Genomic DNA, 10905 nt, shown 5'->3' with positions numbered 1-10905 from the left:
TAGTTGCAGTTATTGCTTCACAAGGGGGTCACACCAGATACTGAAAGCAAAGATTCACATACTTTTGCCACTCACAGATATGTAATATTGGATACTTTTCTTCAATAAATAAATGACCAAGTATAATATTTTTGTCTAATTTGTTTAACTGGGTTCTCTTTATCTACTTTCAGGACTTGTGTGAAAATCTGATGATGTTTTAGGTCATATTTATGCAGAAATATAGAAAATTCTAAAGGGTTCACAAACTTTCAAGCACCACTGTATGTCAGAATATATTACTGAGACAATCATGCTACAAAGAGTTACATAAACAATTAAAATCCTGGATAAGTCAGTGAAATTATAATGAAGTACAGTGTGAGTTTTCCAGATGTAGATAAATGTTGTGTTGGTTTAAATGCCATTGCTAATAGCCCTATACTACTGCCAATCTGTTCTTTAAAGCATAATCAGCATGTGAGAAACCAGCTAAGTAATCTAGATACACACCCAATAAGAAAGAAAGAAAGAACGAACAACAACTGATAGGAAATAATAGCAATCAATAATTAGAAATGTTTATGAATCAAAGACATTCTAATCTGTATGTTTCACTGTGTTTAAAATGCATCATATTCTCTCTGCTGTGTGGAATTTTTAAACAGAAAACTAAAGGCACTAGAAATGAAAGGAGTCATTTCCCTGTTCAAAAAAGAAGAAGAAGCAGAAGAGAAGAAAAAAGTGTGTTTAAGTTGACCAAAGATGTTCTGATGGGATTAAATGATCATTAAGCCTAAAATCAGTGTTCTTTAAACTCACTGATCCTGATTATTTTTCACAAGTGTTTACTCGATACTAAAGCATTCCTTCAAACTATTTTCTGCTTGTTCCTTTGTGATTTTTTTCCACACTGGGGGAATATCTGCAGGCTTGGCATTGTACGCTTCTGCAAACTGATTATTAAAGTTTGCCAACACATATTTCCAGTAGTCTGAGGCCTCTATGCTGGGGTCTGCAGGGATGTGCCAGTCCGGAAAGATCCCCCTGTATTTCTTATAAGGATGCCACTCATGATTGGTTTCTCGGCATCTGAAATGTCTGTCACTGTTCACATCAGTGGAACAAATGTTAGTGACTAATTTCTCTGATTGCTCATCTCTGTATCGACCGAGTCCTTGAGGTCTGTGTACAGAAGCACAGTGGTGTTCATGAGTCTTTCCTCCTGCCTCACATGGTGCTTTGCAGAATGGACACTGTTTCCCACAGCCAAACACACGCTTGAACAGCTCATCCTGTGGTTTGATTTTGAGTGCACTCAGTTTGTCCTGAATGTTTTTCCTCTGCAACTTAGTCTTCAGCGATGCTTTCATTTCCTCCACAGGCTGCGTGAGCCAGTGGGCAAATTGCTCCTGTTTGGCATTGCTCAAAGCCATAACTGCTTCCAAGGCATCGTTTGGAATGACAAGCTTTTTTCCAAGCTCTCTGCAAATTTTCTGAATAAATACCTTTATGCCTTTATTTTCATCTGTCTCATGTTGTGCTTTTTTGATGGCTTCTTTTATCTCCCTAATAGCTCCTTTGAGATACTGCTCTTCCAGCTCAAAAAGTTTGTTTCCTTCAGAAAATTTGTCTGTAATTTGTTCTTGTATCCAGTCTTTAACAAAGTGTTCATATGAACGTATGTAGTCCAAATACTTCTGAAAATCACTCTTGGTCAGAAGTTGTTTTAAAAGCGTGTACTGGAAAAAGGCACGTGTGCTGAACTGAAATGCATTTTTCCCTTGCAGCACTGTGTCAATAATGTCTGGTCCCAGTGAGTTACAGATGAACGTCTCAACTGCAGGACTCAGGCAGAGTTTTGTGAATTCTTCAGCCTTCCTCTGGCACTGATCACGATTTCTGAACAGATCTTTGAAATCAGCTCGGTATTTCTCTTTGAATTGCTCAAGGCATCGGCGTGGGTCGTTTTCTGCGATAAAACGGTCATGCATGGCCTGAAATTCTCTTGCAGAAATAGCACAAATGTGTAGCTTAAGAGAAAGTTCAGATTTGTCAGAAAATTTAAATTCCTTGCCTGAAGTCAATTTTTCATCAATTATGTTTAGGATCTCCTGAATGTAAGTGCCATGATAATCTGATTTTCTCTCTTTTTTGTCACTAACTGACTGCTTACATGCATCAATGACACTGTCTGCCAACTCTTGAAGATTGTTAGAATTGTCCATGAAAAAAATTTTTTTTACAATACTCTCAGAACGAACAACAAATTTGTCATTGCCATATTCATGGAGATTCACATTACTCAGCTCTTTAGAGACTGAACTTCCCTTTTGTTTCATGTTTTCTCGTAATTGTCTAAGAACACTGTCAGATATTGTTTGCTTCTGCAAGCCTTTAAATGACAACTCTTCAAGTGTTTCCTTCCACATGTGTTCAAAATGGTTGTCAAGCTCCTCTTCAGACATGCTCTCTGAACTTCTGTTTTTCCGGAGCGCCTCCAGAAGGTTTAACACTTTCTTTTCCATTTTGTCAGTATTTGTTTTCTTGATGTGGTCCAACTTATTCTTTCCTGCCCTAATCTCAATAACTGCCTCTAGGTTACTCATCACTGAGTTTTCTGTTTCCTTCCTGAGAGATTCTACACTGGTTACAAAGTCTTGTTTGTACCTTTCCACGAGATAGACATGACCCTCTGTTTGTTCAAAGTATTTGTTGACGTTTTCCAAAAGAGTCTTTTCCCAGTTATCAAGCTCTGAGGAGGCCTCATCTTTCAGGGTCCTCAGGAAATCTTGTAGGTTTGTTTTGTCAGATTTTGATTTCATCATCTCAAAATTGGACACTCTGGTTTCAGCAGACGTTAACCACTTGTACATGTGCTTTTTGAAAGACCATTCGCATTTATGGAATTCAGCACAAAGCTTCATGTATGCATCAGCAACCAAGCTGTTCCTAAAGCTGAATATGAAATTTTCATATTTTACTGCATTCCATAAACTTTTTGTCCACTCCAGAAATTCTGTCATGTTGTTGGTAGATATCTTCTTTTTTACAAGAATGTCCATCATGTTCTTTTTGAAGTCATAGACAGCCTCGGAGTAGCCAGCATTCACTGGTGCCATTGGTGGGTTACCGTGCCAGAGCCCAGGTATATACCAGTTACCAGTCTCTGGATCATACGCCATTATATCAGTAAACTTCTTGTAGTCTTCCTTATTTTCCATCTTGGCTGCTGCTTCAGTCATTTCATTCAGCTGCTCTAGAAGAAGCTTCCGGTCTCTCATGTTTTTGTCATGTGCTGAGACATCACCTACATTCTGATGCACAAATGCACACATGGGTTTTTTGCCCACTTCCTTCATCCTGAGGAATGCATGCACGACAATCTGCAGAATGTCCTTTATTTCTGTGGAGTTCTCCATGGCTACGTTGATGATGGTAATGTCACTCAGTCCAACAACAAGTGTGGCCAGTTCATTGTCATGTTCATAGCTGTCATCGAGCTGTGCCAGTTCAGGCGACTTCAGTCCCTCAGTGTCAATGATCACTAAATGATCACAGTTAAGTATTTCTCTGAAGCTATCTGTGATTTTGATCAGCAGCATGAAAGCTCCTCGTGTGCATCTTCCACTGCTGACTGCAAACTGAACCCCAAACATGGTGTTTAGGAGGGTAGACTTTCCTGTGCTCTGGACTCCTAATACTGTGACTACCATGAGCTTATTCTTGGGTTATACTAAATTATTCAGCTCTGTCAGTACATCACTAATCCATCTTAAAGGTATATTTGAAGCATCTCCATCAACAAGTTCAAGAGGAAATCCATCTAAAAGGAGCCTAGCACATAGTTTAGGTAAGTGTAGCATTTGTTGTTGTGCCGGTGTATTTTCTGGAAAGGTGACAGCAGCTTCATACAGCTGACCCATTTCCCTCAAAAAGTGTTCGGTTCCCAAAGCACTGTCTGAGATCTGTCTGTCAAGTAATGCAATCTCATCCTTCTTCTCAGATGATTCTTGACATTTCTCTTTGTACAATTCTCTAAGGCCAGTTAGTTTTTTGCGGGACAGGTTGTCCAGATTCATTCGCATCCATTTCAGGAAGTACGATCTCTCAAGAGGTGAACTTGACAGTGCAGTTATGAAGCATGTCATGGCTTCTGACATTTCATAGCTCCCTTGCTGCTTCCTGAGTTCCATCTTCTGTTGTTTCAGTTCACTTTTATACATCTCAATGTTCTTGTCCCCAGCTTTACGAAGCCTACACTCCTCTTTCTCTAATTTGCCTAATTTCTTCCAGATCTCACCCTGCAAAGGGAGCTGTTCTTTCTTAAACTTTAGTGTGTCCTGTATTTTACTCGTGATTGCCTCTGCATTTTTTTTTGCATTTTGGCACTCCTTACAGTCTTCATCAATCCAAATTCCAAATTCATGTGCAACTTTGGTCATGTCCTCAAGTTGTACAGTCATAGGCTTGTTTTTCACAACATCTCTCACTGCAGAACACAGATTCTTGACAAAATCTGCATCATTTTGTTTGGTCTTCAGAATGATCCTTCTTTTGTTCAATTTCAGTGCAACAGCTGTTCTTTTCAGCAAATCCAGTTTGAAGTCTTTGGTGTCTGCATTACCCACCAAAAACAATTGTGCTTTTACATGTGTATTGGTGAGTAGTTGATAGTTTGATTCAAAATTGTCAAAGAATACAAAAACTGCTGTAGAAATCTGACAAAGGAATGAGTACTGAGTAACAAATGTACTTATGTCCCCTCTCAAGTTTGCAATAGCCACAGGTTCGGGGAAGATGTCTATGTTTTTACTTCCACAAGGTAGGTACCAGCTGATCTCCACCAAACCATTTGATATTTTTCTTGGGATGTCTCCACAGTCCATGTCACGGTGCATAAACGTATCATGATATTGCTGTGGATTACTGAGCAGCTTGTTCAAGATTTGAGATTTAGAAATGCTGCAGTCTCCAAGTCTTACAAAGGACACTAAGGGTAAGTCTGCTAGAACAATCCTGTCTTCCACAAACCCTCTTGGATCAGACAAGGAGTGTGGTCTAAACTTCTTCACAATATCTCTTAAGGCCCAAAGCATGAGTGTGCTCTGCTGTGTGTCACAATTAGGAAGCAGTAAAGGCACAGAGAACTGGCACATAGACATTTTCAAGGCAATCTCTTGTTGAAGAAAACTGTCTGAGCAAAGGAAGAGTGCAGTTATGATGTCTAAAGGATTTACTTTCTCACCAGAGTCTTGGTTGAGGACAAGACTTTCCAGATCACTATACAGATCTAAACTCATATCTTCATCCTCATCAGTTGAAGGAGCACATTTGACACTTCTTGCAGTCACATTCACCATCATAATTTTCTTGAGGAAAAGCCATGGTAAATCTGAAAAAGACTGTGCTAGATCATCTGTCACTGTGCTCTTGTGTAGTTCTAGTACATCACCCAGTGAGAGTTTATCAGTGAGGTGTTGATTCAGCCCAACATCCTGAAGAAAGCTCTCGAGATTGGTTTCTATTAAACAAAAAAGAAAATTCACATCCCAGTCAAAGGTTTGGAATAAAACCAGTGGCCATAAGGTTTACGTAAGACTTACAAAGTGTAGATAAATACTTACTAGTGATGGCAAATGACACAGCTTTCTTGCTTGTGCTGCCATTTTTAAGTACTGTTGCAATGTGGAAGGAGTATTTTTTTCCTGGAGACAGGTTATTGATAGCAAGTGTGTTAGTTTCTGTTTTTTCTTCATGAACAGTTATACCATTGTGGGAACACACCACATGGTACTTCTTCTCTAAGGAAGCAGGTGGCTGCCAGGTTAGAGTAACTGATGTACTACCAATATTCTTAACCTCGATGCTTTCAGGTGGGTTTGGAACTGTAATGAAAAGAAAGATGGAGCAATGGCATGGTAAGTTACATTGAGAAATTATCCAGCATATGTCAGTCCAAAACATTAGACTGATTATTACTTGTCCATGCAAACAAGAATAATTCAACTCAGTAAACATGATCAACTGCTGTGTTTGTGTAGGAAATCGATCCGCTCAAAATTTGATCACAGTACCTGCTGAAGTGTCTGTCTGCTCTTCCACATCAGACTGTTTTTCAGGAAGATCTAGTTGTAGCTCTTTGTCACAGAAATCTCTGGCGTCTTCAACTTGCTTGATTTGGGAATATTTGAACAAAGATATGAACAAGGATCAAGGGCGTAAGTTTGGTATTAACATTGGTGGGGACATAAACACAATGCCAACCCCCAGTGGCGCCAACTTCAGGTCAACATTTGAGGGTCACAATATTTTGCTCCATTGTGTTCCACCAAAAGAGTATCCATCATCTCTCCAAAGTCCAGACTTTTAAAATTTGAAGTTCAGAAGAACTGTAGTAATTCATTAATAATAATAATAATAATAATAATAATAATAATAATAATAATAATAATGTGATGACCTGGCGACTTGTTCAGGGTGTACCCCCCTTTCGCCCGTAGTCAGCTGGGATAGGCTCCAGCTTGCCTGCGACCCTGTAGAAGGATAAAGCGGCTACAGATAATGAGATGAGATGAATAATATGCAATTCATTTGATTAATTGCAAACCTTGCATGTGATGATTAACTCATTCTACCAAATGTATTTTACAAGCGAATAACGCACTGACTGTCAGGAGGGTGTATGTTCCTTTCCCTCATAAATGGAAGTAAAACACATACAGAGCCTTAAACACTGTGTTCCATGAGGCTGTCAGGGGGAGGAAGCTATCTTCTGTGTTTAAGCTGATATGTGACTGATCTAATGGTAAAACAGGACGAGGGCTCTAGAACTTTTTTGAAACATTGAAAGGTTACAATTTTACATGGCAACAGAATGTATCTGAATTCTGATTGGTGGTTGTTATATTATTGCCCTTTTGTTGTCTTCTTGAGCCCAGAGTGGAGAGGGTTTTGAAGAAAGAAAAAAGAAAGAAAGCACAACTTTATTCATCACACGCTTGTGAAATTCCTCTCTGCATTTAACCCATCTGAAGCAGTGAACACACACATGCACACACACGTGAGCAATGAGCACACACACATACCCAGAGCAGTGGGCAGCCATGCTAACAGCACCCAGGGAGCAGTTGGGAGTTAGTTGCCTTGCTCAAGGGCACCTCAGCCCAAGGCCGTCCCATATTAACCTAACCTCATGTCTTTGGACTGTGGGGGAAACTGGAGCACCCGGAGGAAACCCACGCAGACACGAGGAGAACATGCAAACTCCACACAGAAAGGCCCCCATCGGTCACTAGGCTCGAACCCAGAACCTTCTTGCTGTGAGGCGACCATGCTAACCACTACACCACTGTCCCGTTCACACAAGAAAAGTTTTTAGCCACTGCTTTCAAATGAACCCCCTCGAAAACCAGTCAGTTCCGTGTATGTATGCACTCGGTATGTGATGTTTTCAAAAGGGTAACCAAAAAGTTCTGATCAAGAATGTGGAGGCTGTTTTGCTTATTACGTGAAAATGTTTTATTTGATTAAAAGGTGTCTGGGCCATGAACAATGTCCACACATCACCATCTTTACATGCGTCATGTTACCCGAACTCGGTCAGGGCTCTGCAGGTCTTAACTGAAGCGCTTCAGATTCTGGGTTAGTGGGCTGCTAAAGTTTGCAGGCACTTCACAAGCAAGACTCGGTGCAATATTAGCCAACATTAGCACAATCTGATATGATTTAGCCTTAATGAACACCAGTTGGTGTCAGTATCAAGTCGGATTGTTATTTACATGCCACACAAACTTAGAAACAGTCATATTGGTATGCTGTCGTTTTTACACACTGAATCTGAACTGTTGTTAACGGATTCATTTTATGAGCTAATCTAACTCTACATTCCTCAGGGACAGTTAGCTAGCTAGCAGCCGCTCACTGCACTGCAACTGCACTTGCTAATTGACATGGTAGCCAAACTGTTTGCTGTTTTCGCGACCACGCCCACAGAGCGAATATTCATGAGCGAATTGGGCGTGGTGTTTCGCCCAGTGGAAACCTGCAGTAACCATTTGTGGGATTGTTTTTTTTTTTTCTCCAATCAGAAATATTGGTAGGGACACGCCCATACCGTCCATATCCAATTCTACACCTCTTACAAGGATAACAGCCTGGTGTGTAAATCATAAAATCAAATCAGTAAAATGCTGTGCTCAGTGCTTACCTCATCAGAAGTGTCCATTATGAATCATATGAGAACAATCAGTCTTCACTGGCAAACTATACAAATCAAACACAATTAATATTTTCAGTATTTAGATGCAGGGAAGCCATTTTAGACACCATAACAACAAAAAGTAGCAGATATACCAAAGATTGAAAATGTTTCTAGTTATTTATCATGTCAGTGAAAAATGTTTAAAAATTATACGGTGTTATGTTCACAATGCAAATAATTTTAACAGTTAATCATTACTCATGACATCAAATATAGGACAGAACTGAAAATACCCTGTGGTCAGATTGCTGAACTCTTCTTCTTCTAAAACTGAAAGTACCCTGTGGTCAAATTCCTGAACGTTTACACAACCACTAAAGAGGGACACTGACTCCGCAGTTTTCCCCTCCCTGCCAGAAGACGCTGCATATGCAAGAGCTCCAGCACAACATCAGCCCAGAGCACTCACTGTGTTCTAATCTTGTTTCTGAATAGAGACCTTTTGTGAGTGTATCTATGCCCAGAATCTTGAAATTGACTTTGGGTTACTTTGTGGATTAGTTTTGTTTCAATTCTGAAGTATATTTTTCATAAATCATGTTTCTTTACATGGATCCTCCAGATCCGTCAGCCTGCCTTGTTACATAACGGATAAGCTGTTAATTCATAAACTAAAGTCGATATACTTCTTATCAGATGTAAAGTTTATGTCGTAGGCTCATGGCTCTGCTATGAGAGAGAGTGAAAGAGAAAATAGATCATCGCAATACTAATCCTGCTCATGTGTGCTATGAAGAGATCCCCTTCTGGAGAGGACACACAGGCCCGGCGCCAGGAACAGTTTACTAAGGGGGCAATTAGAAATCGCAAGGGGGCAAATATTTTTCATATAGTGTGTAGTAGCGATGGCGGTCTGACAACGTGTTTCAAACAATTAACTGCGCCAACCACAAAACCACGGCCCCGAAGGTTGCTTTAGTACGGGAAAATCATGTGACATATTACCAGGGCAGTTGCGCTTTATCAATCCCCGTGCCCACCTGTTAACCCTCCCCTTCAATTTTCTCACAGACACGCGTTACAACCGGAAAGATGCCAAACATAAAACAACACACACAAACACAGGCAAGTCCTTTAAATTTAAAATACATACAAGTAGCTCAGCGGCATGAAAACAAAACGTCAATGCAAGTCTAAGGTACTTGGATCGGCGGCCAAAATCATAATTTTAAAAAATCAACAGACCCCGCGGCTGCACCAGTAATAGCCTTCCTGACTCGCACCGAGTCAACGCTAACCACTTAATCCGCGACCCCAGTTTAGGCGTGTAGGGGACTAAACACTCTGAAGTGATGAATTTTCACCCCCGCTGCATGGGGGGTGACGTCAACGACACATATTCTTACGCTATTTGCGCACAAAGCGGACCATATATGAACACATACACCAACATAAACGGAGATAAACTTAGCCTACAAAGAAAGAAAATGGATTCACAATATTGTGATTGAATTCATTTAATTCGGTGGGGGAAAGACTACTCCCGTAAACTGACTGCATATTACAGGATATTGCAGAGACAGTGCACTTGTAAGTGTACATGTAAAACCCCCGCCCGCCCGCACGACCCCTCCCCTTGTCCTTATCACAGGTCTGTGTGTGCGTGGCTGTGTCAGCATTTCACACATACACCCACAATAACTAGTAGTCCCCAGTAGTTAGGATTGATACATATGTCTATGTGGCAGCGGGGGCGTGGTCAAGCACCGGTCTGTGATAGGAGGGTGGAGCCAGGGAAGGTGAGTGGCAGAATCGCTTCACCTGACTGTAATTAACCTGTGTTTGTGTGTGTTTTCCCAGTAACCGCTCCCTATTTAAGGAGGCAGAGAGAGAGGAGAGGGAGCGCAACCCGGGACCAGATGAGTGTGTGTGTGTGTGTGAATGGATGAGATTACTTAAACTGAAAAGTTGTAAAAATAAATCGCCTTGTCTGCCTCCAAACGTTGTCCTGCCGTCCTCTGTGCTCCACCCACACTCGATACGTGCTACAGTGGTGCCGAAACCCGGGATTAAGGTGGAGCACCAACACAGCAGCCCCATGGAATCCTCCCCGTTCACGGACTTGGTCCACACCCTCGCCACGGCTCAGCAGAGCCAGCACCAGGCACTTGTCACGCTCCGAAAGGAGCAGGAGCGCCGCTTTGAAGCCCTGGTGCTGGCCCAGCAGGAAGATTGAGAGGCGTTCTGGCGTCTCCTCGCGTCGGCGGGGTCCACCAGCACCCCGGCCGCGGGCCCGTCTCCCCTGACCTTGACCAAGATGGGCCCGCAGGACGACCCCGAGGCTTTCATCACATTGTTCGAGCAGGTCGCCGAAGCCTCGGGGTGGCCGATGGAGCAGCGCGCTGCGCGCCTCCTGCCCCTCCTGACGGAAGAGGCGCAGCTGGCCGCACTACAGCTCCCCGCCGACCGCAGGCTGGCCTACGCCGACCTTCGCCGGGCTGTCCTCCAGCGCGTGGGGCGCACGCCGGAGCAGCAGCGCCAGCGCTTCTGTGCGCTGTGGATGGAGGAAGTTGGCAGCCCGTTCGCGTTCGGCCAGCAGCTCCGGGACGCCTGCTGGCGGTGGCTGAGGGCCGAAGATCGCGATGCCGAGGGAATCATCGACCAGGTGGCGCTGGAACAGTTCATCGCCCGCTTACCAGCTGGAACCACGGAGTGGGTCCAGT

At 42.4% G+C, this 10905-nt stretch overlaps 1 pseudogene; it reads right to left on the bottom strand.

Annotated features, from left to right (window-relative positions):
• Positions 1-827: 827 nt before the first annotated feature.
• On the bottom strand, positions 828-8237 carry LOC132888783 (interferon-induced very large GTPase 1-like; annotated as a pseudogene).
• Positions 8238-10905: the final 2668 nt, after the last annotated feature.

The sequence above is a fragment of the Neoarius graeffei genome, chromosome 1 (genome assembly GCF_027579695.1).
Source record: "Neoarius graeffei isolate fNeoGra1 chromosome 1, fNeoGra1.pri, whole genome shotgun sequence".
NCBI lineage: Eukaryota > Metazoa > Chordata > Actinopteri > Siluriformes > Ariidae > Neoarius > Neoarius graeffei.
The sequence above is the reverse complement of the archived record's forward strand: the minus strand, read 5'-3'. Positions and strand labels throughout refer to the sequence as shown.